Source organism: Seriola lalandi, unplaced genomic scaffold, assembly GCF_002814215.2.
Source record: "Seriola lalandi dorsalis isolate HSWRI2012SDOR001 ecotype SW California unplaced genomic scaffold, Sedor1 jcf7180002054945, whole genome shotgun sequence".
Taxonomy (NCBI): domain Eukaryota; kingdom Metazoa; phylum Chordata; class Actinopteri; order Carangiformes; family Carangidae; genus Seriola; species Seriola lalandi.
The window spans coordinates 3,062,689-3,074,735 of NW_019525496.1; the positions used below are offsets into that span (position 1 = coordinate 3,062,689).

At 42.9% G+C, this 12,047-nt stretch overlaps 1 protein-coding gene across 1 annotated transcript in view; it reads right to left on the bottom strand.

The window, feature by feature from the left end:
* The window catches only part of rimbp2b (RIMS binding protein 2b), an 81,762-nt gene extending 70,130 nt beyond the window's left edge, over nucleotides 1-11,632 (bottom strand). Inside the window, exons 1-2 of the mRNA XM_087170375.1 lie at nucleotides 11,558-11,632; nucleotides 3,850-3,987 (exon numbers count right to left, since the gene is read on the bottom strand). The gene's annotated coding sequence lies outside the window, so the exon portion shown is untranslated. The remainder of the gene's footprint in view (nucleotides 1-3,849; nucleotides 3,988-11,557) is intronic.
* Nucleotides 11,633-12,047: the final 415 nt, after the last annotated feature.

Genomic DNA, 12,047 nt, shown 5'->3' on the forward strand with positions numbered 1-12,047 from the left:
TATGTTTTGCTGCTTCAGCTTTTGCATTCTTGAGAACATCTGGGAGAAAACCGTACATCTCTCACTTTCTGCAAAGCATACAGAATTAACTAGTTGAAAAGGTTGGAAATTTAAGTTTGGTTGGGTTGGATGCACCGATATGACAACAGATCAAATCAGCAAAGTATGAGCAGGTTACAGCTGTCACTTTTTCCAAAAATCTAGTTTAAACGAATTCGAATGAATTTGAATGCAGAACCCTGAAGCCCCACTTCCAAAACAATACCGATGTGTTGCATATGCTTGCACATAAATCTTGCTATCTTAGGGGTGATGGCATTTTCACAAGCTTCTGGTAAAGGGCCTGCTGAACCCGAGTGTGCCGAATAGAAGGTAATCAGACGAGGTTGTAGCCTTGGCGTTCTTCCATTCATATGTGGCGCCTCTGCTGCCTCATCTGGGCGGCAAGCTAGCAGACACTGCTTCTCAGATGCTCTGTCAGCTTTGCTCACTAGTGTCCTGCATTTTTGTAACAAAAAATATAACATTACAGACCGCTTGGTTTACTGATAGGTCAATACAGGGCATGCCGTAGGTCAAGTGACATTTTAGGGCACCCTGTGCTGGATCACAAGCCAGATTACTTCAAACAGTCTGTTCATCTTATCAGCTGTACATTTTCAATTCGAACAGGTCATTACAGTTCGAATATTTACTCCCCCCCCATTCGAATTTCAAATATTGTGTCAATTTCGAGAGTGACAGCCCTATAGCAAGTTAATGCTGAAAATATGAAGTACTGTATGTTACGTGACTGAATCATACGACAAGACTTCAATTATGTTCCTATGACTGTATTTTCCACAAGTGTAGATGCATAATTTATAGGCAGGAAAGTGACAAAGAGCTCCTTCTTTCTTCTACTCCTTTCCTTGATCTCGGAAACTCCTGCAGTCGTAAAACTAAAAAATCCTAAACAGAGGAAAATGTTATGTAAATGTCAACTCCTGCAGAATAACAACTATAACTCAGTATCTGTGAAATTCCCTCTTCAGCACAAATCTGCATGCCTAAAAGAGGACAAGCGACAGAGGTAAAAAAAAAAAAGGGTACAAAATCTCTAGGGCAAAGTTTAAAAAAAAAAAAAAAAGCGTCACTTTTATCAAGATTGCTCTCAGGGAAACACACAGGCTGCATAAGACAGAGAGATGTAACAGCTACAGACAGCTGTGTACACAAGGAAGATACCTTTAGCAGGGTGCGGTTTGTTGATTGCATCTCCATCATAAGATAACAGAGCTGCAGGCTAATGGAGCTTGCTGAAGACATGCCTCATGCTCTGTCAGTTTTTCATTACCACTTCACTCACATCTTACGTAGGGCCATGCAGTATTGGTAATTACTGATGCTATGTCAGTCTTTCAGGATCCATAATCAGCTGTTTTTCCACTTGAGGGAACTAACAACACCACCTCCAACCCACCCACCCCCTCACCAATACCCCTGTTCCTCCCAGTCCATTTCTCTGTTGACTGAGCAGTGCAAAACACCAGCTTAATGACATGATAGGATGCATGTTGACTGCAAAAACACTCATTTCCCAGAAACCACTGCAGGTACGAGGGAAATGCTTTTGTGTGACCAGACCTCAAAATATTATCATCATCATAAGATACAGCGAATTAAGCCTGGAAGAAGGCAACAACTGCCGAGTCAAAGCATAAACTCCATCTTTCACATTTCACGTCTGTCCGTTAAATGCTTAAAAAGCATGTGAAGGCGAATGCACAATTAAATGTCCTTCACACAGAATTGTTGCAAAAGCTTTCGGGAGCCTGACAGATGAACACATGTATTTACAACACACTACACTTTTTTTTTTTAGAAATATGTTATTATTCACATTTAGTTGTTTTGAAAATGCTGCTGCACATTACTGAAATGGCAGGCGAGCCCTTAAGAAATGTTGACAAGCTAATTATCAAGTAGCCCTGTCACAAGCAGGCAGAGAGTTTAAAAATAGAGTTCACACCACCATCATTATGCAAAAAATTACAGTCAGCAGTGCTAACCTCGCACCCCTATAGACTACAGCTGGCAGACGTTAACACAGGAAGACCACGCTCTCAGTGTGTGACACAAGAGGGTTTGAAGGTTGTGAAAATTGTGTGTGAATATCATGTGTTTCTGTATGTTTGTGTTACTGTGTGTGTGTCCAAACCAAAACCAGGAGACATGGAAGAGAAATTTTTATTTTTTAGTGTCTTATGTTGCCGTTACTACCAATACAATTCCTTCATACCAGAAGGAAATATCAGTTACATTCACTGTTCTTTAACACATAGAAGCTGCTAATAACAAAGCTTCAGTTTATGGTTCAGCCAAAAGATGTCACCCGTAACATCGCCCTCTGCGAAAACAACAGTCTGGTAAGTGCTGAGGAGCCACAGGAGAGAAAGCCAGCAGCCCCCACTCACTCACTCACTTCCTCACTCTCACACACACACACACACACACACACACACACACACGACTCACCCCCTTTGTGCAAGCAACACACTGAGGTCTAATCGATGCAGCTCATTCATATTGAACCACAGACGTCAGGGGAAGCCGGGGGAATTACAAGCAGCCTCCGCTGTGAGATCGCAGCCTGGAGGAAGCCTGAAGAAGAAGAAGCCAGTTTCGCTCTGTAAAAACCTATTGTTTACTCTCCACAACATTTTCAGCAGCATGGCTACTGGGCCTCCCCACACCACAGGAAATGACACAGGTAACAGTAAACTGGAGGAAATGTAAGGAAATTGATCATGTGACAACAGTCGAAAGGTTTCTTCAGTGCTCTGAAGCAGCACTGATTTACACAGGGTTGACAGAGAGCAGGAAACCAGTATTCTCAGAGATGTGTATCTTATTGCATTCATATATTTTTGAAGAATAATAAACGTGTAACTCAAAAGAAACTGATGTACCCTTTCTGATGCAGCAGGGACGGATCAAACCACCCGTGGGTCAAAACCGGATGTGGGCCACCTTCTCACCTCCCTCCTCAAGTTAGTTGTGATCATTTGATTACACTCAGACTTATTCAAGAATATGAAAACACTAAAGGTATTAAACTTCATTTTCTCTCAGGGTGTCTGTGCAAGAAAGGGTGTCAAGATCACTGTAGGTAAAAATGCAGAGGCCACCTTCAGAGTCTCTGCTTTGCATTGATGAGCAGCCAGGCCTATTTATTTGCCTCGCATTGATTTTACTGTACAGGTAACTCCTATCAATATCCTCAGTTCTTCTAAAAGATGGGGAAAATCATCTATTCAATCTCCTACATAAAACGAATGCTATAAACTAAAACATTAGTTGGCTTGTACCACTGACAATAAATATAGTTTATATTACCTCTCAAGCCAATTATTCAAGAGGAAAATATGGATGGTTTAATATTTAACATTAAAGGTATGCAACGTTAGCCAAAGGAGCAGTCTGCCAACAACTTCCTGTAGGCTTGGTCTCCTCCTCGGACATGAGGTGAATGCACAAGCCTAAATTAAGAGGTATTGTCTCCTGAGCTTTCCCTGATATGGTCAGTGGTCATGAAATACTCATGAAAACTTTGACCCCAATTAATCCCAATGATTATTTTTAATGAACCCGAGCAGAAGTAAACACTGTTCATTTCAAAATTAAACCAACAACTGAAGGAGAAATAACACATGGTTCACAAGTTCGCAATTCAAACCAGCAAGAAGAACATGAAAGCCAGACAACCACTGAAAGCGAATGCCTCTAAGGCAGTCTTCAACTGCCCCTAATGGCCCATGCCTGGTCCAGCATCAACAAGCCTTTATCTCCCTTTCACAGAGAACTCACCAGTAACTTCTGCTTCAGCCTTTGGTGGCTCAGGGTCTCCTCGTTGAGTCTCAGAGCTCTCCTGTTGTCCTCTAGAAGACGAATGCTGTCCAAACGCTGCACACTTGGGAGGTGGTGGGGCAAAACTTCATTTCTTAACTGTGGGGGGGGGGGGGGGGGGGGAAGAAACAGACAAGAACACAAAAGCTGCAGTCATTCAAGGTATTTTATTCAAATTAATATATATAAATAATAATAATTATTATAATACCTCCTCACAATGATTAGTCATCACAATAACAATGGTAGTTTTATAATTTGATTATGTAGTTTTGCGCTAACTTATTCCAGATAACCCTTCACCAACTGCTGCTAAGTTCCACTGGTGATGAAATCTGCTGGTACTCTATCTGTTAGAGTGTAGGTGAGTGGCTGCTCAGAGCCAGCAGGTGGTCTGAGTGGAAAAACAGCTAACAGCTACTCTCATGCAGTGCAAACAGAGTGTGTTCTCCATCCATTGATCCTCACAGGTTCAATCTGACAATAGAAGGAATAAAGTATCTACTGAACTATACCTGCACACCTGCTGCTTTGAGCACACACCGAACACAGCACTCCACTAAGCTTTGATTACATGGAAAATAAAAAGGCACTCCTATGAAATACAATTGAAAAAAAATAAAATAAAAATAACCTGATAATAATAGAAAAATTTATGTTTGTGTTTTGGATTAGCGATAAAATCAAGTGCTGATGGGTTGTGTTTGATAATCTGTGCAAAGTCACAAGACTGATTGGTATAAGTGTAACTTGATTGCATTGTCCCAGTCACCCAGATGTTTCACACAGCTCTTGTTTACTCAAAGTCAAAAACCTGCAAACAACCAAGCAACATGTTGACCTAGTGTATCAATGAAAAATAACACTTAAGCACTCATTCAACCAGATACTTACAAACCCACACAAGTATAAGATGCCAACAAGGTAAAATAACATCCTCTCTCCATGTTCAACCACTTAGCCAGCAACGCTGATAGCAATACCTAAACTGCTTGTTATTGCCAAGCTAGTGAAGCTGGCTGGAAATAATAATGCCCCCTATTAAATTATTCATGGCTCCAGTCAGGTGGAACCAGATGCTACCTTTGTGTCATAGAGGGAGAGCTGTAACTCGACTCAAGCATGGAGGGCCATCGCTGCATGGAGGTAAAGACTTCATGGAACAAGCGTGGAGGCTGCTGGGCTGCAAACAAAACACAGGATGTCATGACACTGGCGTGGCTGTTTCCATGTGACATTTTCCTGCAAGACAGAGGACGATGGTTCAGTAGGTTGGTCCATATGGGGGCGAAGCCTGCGGTGCAGCCACCAGTTCACCCACCCTGTGTTGGTGTGGCTTTGTACCCCACCCTGACATTTGTGGCCATGGCCAGAAGATGACCTTTTTTGTCCATGCCATGCTTTAGTGCTGAATACTAATGCTATAGTGCTGTGTGCCCGCCACTCATGGGAGCAAGCAGTGCTATTTTTAGCCACATGTCCCCAGCTGCACATTTCCAACCCGGGGCCAATGGGCAATTAGTGTTTGTTTCTCATGGCAGGAGGCAGTGCCGTAACCTCCTAACGCAAACAGACATCTGGACAAAGGCTGTCTCTGTCCTGCCCCGTACCCCCGCTGCAAGGCACGATTCCTAGAGCCATGTAGTCCCTCCATCCACCTCAGCCTTCATAGGCGCTCAGGAACTCTTCTCTCTAACATCTGCTGTCACCAAGGTGACGTATTAACCTCCTAACCTCCGACTATATCATCCATGTTCTTGGCTGAAAAATTAAAATCTGAGCAAATATGACTCTGGTAAGTCCAAACACCGACTTGTTTATCCAACGGAGCATTCATTGAAATTGTTCTCAAAGTTTAGAGCACTACATGTATATGAAGTTACAAAGAAGTAGCAAATTCACAAAGTGACTACCCCGCTCTACCATGCACATAGCATCCGAGTGATGGGCGTATCAGAACAATATGAGCTCATTATTTGTGATAATTGTCAGGGCCGAGAGTTTGCTTTCCATTTTCATCCATATTAAAACAAATATTCATGCAGGCATTTCTAATTAAGGGGAAATTAGACACTGCTCATTCCACCATACAGCCATTTGCACAAACTCATGTTGGGCTGTAGCCCTAGATTGTCAGCATCTCTACAATAATACAGTATATTATGATATATTTGGCTGAGCAGGTATAATGAGTCAGTTTGGGAGTCTGTATGTCATGATGGGCCTCTTTAATTCATTTTAGTCAGGGCAAAGCTAATTCAATCCACCTTATTAGAGCTTCTTCATGCAATTACCCTGTGCCCCTGTTCATTGATGGCCCAGCATGCAGGCAGTGGATTGGACAGCAGGAAGACCAAACCCACAGAGACCTATAACATAGAACAATGTAGAGCGCCCTATCATAGCGTTAACAAAGATTAATCACTGCAAAGCCAGAATTACCGCCTCGTGATTGTATGTCTCCGCCAACCAGTCAAGTTACAGTTATCATCCATGTCCGTCCATACTCATATAATATATGTAGTGGATTTACCTAAAGGTATTAAGTGTATTTGAAAAATATTATGATGTCTCAGTGAATTTGACCTCTGACCGTCTAGATATAAAAATGTCATCACTCATAGTTGGTGTAAGAATTCTTGTGTTATGGTCAAAAACATGTTTTGTGAAGTCTCACTGACCTTGACCTTTGACCTTTGACCACCAAATTGTAATTAGTTCATCTTTAAGTCTAAGTGACTCACTGAGTGTCTAACTTAATGTTTGTCCCATATTTGAAGAAATTCCCTTAAGGTGTTATTTAGCTATCGTGTTCGCGAGTAAGGCACGGACGTAGGGACTGACGTATGGACAACTCAAAAATTTCATGCCTGCGGCCCGGGCCGTTGCCGGTGCTGAGGCATAATAATCAAAAGGAATCATTGTGCTGCAGCACTCACTGCACAGCCCAACCTTTTTTCCCTAGTAATCTGCTATGAAATTCCACTTGATCAGGACATTAGAATCAATTACATCCCCACATAAACACAAAGCTTTAAGTCTAGAGCACATTTGCATTTCATTAATCATCCTCAACATTAAAAGTGGTGTAGGAACAGCAAGTGTGCCTTGAACTGACTGGCAGAGTATCTGCGGTACTGCCTGCCAATAATATGTTATCAAAGAGTGTGCAATTAACCTCCAACATGGTGGACAATACACAGAGTAGAGTGTGTCAGGAAAGGACATGAACATTGGACATGGTGTTCGGCAACCACCTCAGACATCAGAGCATCCTGCTCTTGTTTCCTCCTGTTGTCAACTGTGAGCTGAACAATTCAAATGAACCAGTGTTCAAAACAGTCTGTGTTGCATTTTTGGAAAAATATTATTTAGCAAGTTTGGGTTAAATTTACCTATGCAACGTGAAACTGAACACAATTTTACTTTTTAAAGGAAATGCAAATTTAAGGAGTACAGTGTGGACAAAGCAGACACAGGAACCAAAACCTGCAAGCAGAAAGACACAGACAGAGACAGAGGCCGAGATTGAACCTGTGGAGATAAGCTTTTTTATTACAAAGCAAATCCTGACAAATAATCATCACTGCCTGTGGATTTTGGCAAGATCCACATAATCATCCCCAACCCCGCCCTCAGTGGTGATCGTCCACCTTTCAGATCCAAACAGCCCTCCACCTCACTGAGCCGCCTACAGACACAGACTTATATATATATATATGAAGCACGGCACGGATTGTGGCTATATATATATATATATATAAAACTATATATATAGTTTTGTAAGTCAAGCTTGGCTAATGCACACTAAAATCCTATTGGTGTTCTCTGGCACTGAATTCCTATAAAGACAATCAAGGACCTGTCCATAACAGTGTTACACTGATGGAGCCAAACATTAACACAAGCTGTGAACATGACACAACAACACATGAGTATTGTGTCACAATTGTTAAACTGGAGTAAAAAAAATTGCATCACCCTATCAACAAACCACTACAGCTAACTTCTGGGGGCTCATCTAATCTCATGCCGTTTACACCAGATCAGTGTTGTGCATCTGACTGAGTGGACAGCCCTGATCAACTCCAGGAACAATCAATTTTGAATGCAGTCAGATCCCTGAGGTGATTACTGGCTACTCTCCTCTGACCTCCAGCGAAGTCAGCAGCCGGTCTGTCCTGCACGTCTGAGCCCGACTACAGCAGTCATTCAAAGTGCCGATACGATGACAGCTGGCACGACATATCTACTTACATTTCATTTGAGCTGTGACACAAAAACATGTCCGGCGTGTAAACATTCACACGCCCATACTTGTAGAGATACAGACTGCAACACTGGTGCAGAGACACATGCAAGCACATACATATATGTAGCCATGAACATGTACACAAATACAATTAACGTGTGTAGAGCGGATCTATTCTAGAGGCTTATATAGCATAAAACATCGGGATTAATCTGCCCTCACATGAAGCTACCCTCAGGACACACACACACACACACACACACACACACACACACACACACGTCCTGTCATGCATGGGGACAGTCCAACAATCAGAGCAAGTGATGCGGCTGCTGACAATGATAATGCACTTTCACTCTGCTGTCACTGAGTCTCCCGGAGCCATCTTTACAGAGATTTCCCAGCGAAGATGGTATTATGTAACAGTGGCCGTGGACCCTGCTGTTCATATCACTAATGCCTCACACTGTGGCGGGGTCACGTGCCTTATCCAGGCCACATCCAGGCGCCAGCAGCAGCAGTGTTCCAGCTGTTACTACAGCCTAGCTTCAGTCACTCAGGACCACGCTGAGCCAAGCACCACTCACACTGCTACATCCTCCACTGGGCAGCCATGTTCAGCACCTCGGCACTCCTCCTCTCACTTTAGGTCACACCAGCACAGTAGACCGTGCTTCATACTAGCAAAGCTATCCAGCTTATCCAATAAGCAAAGCACATAGCTATATAAAGGGTATTTTCAGCAACTTTGTAGCCAAATGCTCGCTGTGTACACCATCTACTTTGTCAAAAAGGCTGCTAATTGTGTCACCACCCCAACACAAGCTGCACAAAAACCTAAACAGACCAGATTCATCACTACAAACTATTTTTCTTGGCATTTTTTAACCTGCTTCATAGCTTTACAACCAAACTACATCAGCATAGTGATATTATGCTTACAACTTTAATCCAAGAAATAGCAGTATAGAAATGTCAAAGATATGTTTAAGGTCATTTACAAACACGTTCTCCATTACAAACATACAAAATGTTATATTAACAATGGATCAAATTTCTACTATGTGCAAGAGGCCACTTGTAGTGAGGAACACAGCTCTACAGTTCTTCTCACCCCTGCTGAGCGTTGTAGCGTCTTTCAGCTCATTGTTTTGTATCTTATATATCTTCACCAGCCTCATTTCCAGACACGGCTGTGGGAAGCCGTTTTCAGCAAAAAGAAGGAAAAAAGGAAATCTCTGAAAAATCACAGAATATGCTACCTGTCCAGCACAACATCACACGTTAGGGATTTGCTGGTGAAGACAATGCAGCATGTAGCAGCTAAAGAGACAGATATTTCCATCAGGAGCTGCTGGAGACCAAAAACAGAGGTGCATGGTCGTAAAGTAAATACTGGACTTACATTTGCCAGGGAGACATAACATGACTCCAAGAGCTAACGTCTGGGGGTAGGGATGCCCTGATTGATTGGCCAATTTTCATTAAAAATATGTGATGGGTAAATCGCAATTAACTATTTACTAACAAGTTTGCGATATTGAAAAATGAAAATGTGATAATATGTTAGTGTTGTGTTCACATCTTGGTTCTGCTGCCCCAAACAGCAAAAAAAAAAAAAAAAATCAGTAATGCGAGTTTAACTGTTCCACTCTTTAATAGCATTTATTGAGCTTTATTTACAATATTTGAACGTTTTATGTTGAAAAGAAAACAAATACCAGCCAATATATCAATATCAGACTTTTTAAAACCATCACACTCCAAAAATCCAGTGTCCTTTGATCTTCCTCATGTACCATAAAGTCGGTGAGAAGACGCTTCCTAGTTTAAATTCAGTATAGTTTTCTGTGACAGAAACAAAATGTCTGAGCTCCCAATGCGGTAAACCCCACCCATTTGGTGCGACCAGACGAAGGAAATAAACATGCAAATATTATTTGACCTAAGGCTGAATTAAAAAAACAAACCTCAACAGTACTCTTCCTCCCTCCTTGAACTCCCCCTCCACCATCACCAGCAAAACCACCCTCCCACCCCCTCTCTCTCAATCAGCTCATTGCAGAGCGATCAAATTTGGGTAAGAAATATGAATACCCGTCTCCTGTGCATAGTGAAGATAAAAGTCGCTTGCTGGCAGCTCAGGGATAACCAGTGAAATGATGAATGGCCATGGCTGCTTGTCAAGGTGGACAGGAGGAGCTACAATATGAATGGGAGTTTGTCGTCAGAGTACTCTCTCATATCTGAGGTGTGGGTCGAGACTGACAGCCCTAATTATGGAAGCTCTTCAAATGAGTGACCTTGGGAAGCGGCAGAGAGATCCATACCTGTGCACACACTATGCACATATACACACACACACACACACACACACACACATAACATATTTTCTCACAGTGGAAATCACTTCACTGTGTGTTCCCACTGCTGCCCTCTGCTCTCATGACTGCCACCTATAGGATCTTGTCTCATTGCAAACTGAGCTCTGAGGTTAATGACACAACACAGAAAGACACTTATCTCCTTTACACATCTATTAATGCTCCCTACAACACACAGTAATTTATAATGTGTACAAAACAAAAGCAAGGACACCTTTTCAGAATATGAAAGCACACCAGTCATACAGTATCAGCTGTTGTCTTAACAGCCTGGTATTGATAATAGTCTACTGTCATACACTGCCCGTAGATAATCCACACAAATGTTCGATAGATTCCATGCAAGCAAATTGATCAATGTCAGATGACTGCTCTTTTCCAATTAGCATTCATTCATGTCCAAATCATTAACTTCAGTAACCCGAATGACTTTCTCAACTTAAAACTATCACATCTGCTGTGAATGCAGACTGTGCAGAAAGCGCCTTCTGACAGGACTGGCAGTGACAACCGGAACCAACATCAACCCCAAAATCATATTATATCACCCAGAAACAATTAACACACTGCTGCTGCTTTGCTGACTGAAGTACTGTGTTAACATCCTGCAGTGTGCTCTCAGTTAGGACAAGACGCTGAAACAGTATCAAAAAATATGGCAGTGAATCCTTACTGCATGCAAATGATGTGCAGTGTCCTCTGGCTCCTCACAGTGCTGTCAAACCTGGACTCATGTGCAGTGCAACTCAAAACAGACTGATCCATCTCTTAAGAAATGCACAGAAGGCTAGAGGGCTATGAGTGTATAACAGGCAGGAGAGTACATTTCAATTATCTTCGCCGCTAAGAGTCGAAGACACTAAGACATGTTATGATCATCCTTATCCCTTCAGCAGCAGCAGAGGCAGAAGCAGCAGCAGCAGCAGCAGCAGCGGCGGCAGCAGCACAGGGATCCTGCAGCAGAGCCAGTACAACAATCCTCAGCTCAGAAAAACACACACGGCTTGACAGCAGACAGTAGACGATACAGTACCTTAGCAGCAGCTGTTAAAGGACCGACGCGGTGGCAGGTATTTCCTACTGTGTTGGCAGGACAGAAAAGAAGCCAGCAGCGGGACCGGGACGATGGCTATGGCAGCTCTGTAGCATAAAATGGTTCATCAATGCTCGGCAGAAAGAGGCACAGCCAGGAAGCGCGGGGAGAGAGAGAAAGAGAGGGAGAGAGAGATAGAGAGAGAGAGAGCCAGCGAGCATCATTCAGCTCACACTACCGTGGCTGTGCAGCAGAGCACACACATCAACACGCCCCCTTTCTCCCTCTCTCTCTCTCTCTCTCTCTCACACACGCACGAACGCACGCACGCTTAGTCACACAGACACGCAGGGGTGCAGAGGCAGTACAATGCGCAGCAGCACTGAGCAGTGCACCCTCTCCAGGATGTCTTTCATCTTCCTTAATCAGAACTGGTCATTCACAGACAATCCTGTCAGTAAACCCTTCCAGCAACTTGCTCCATCGTTCC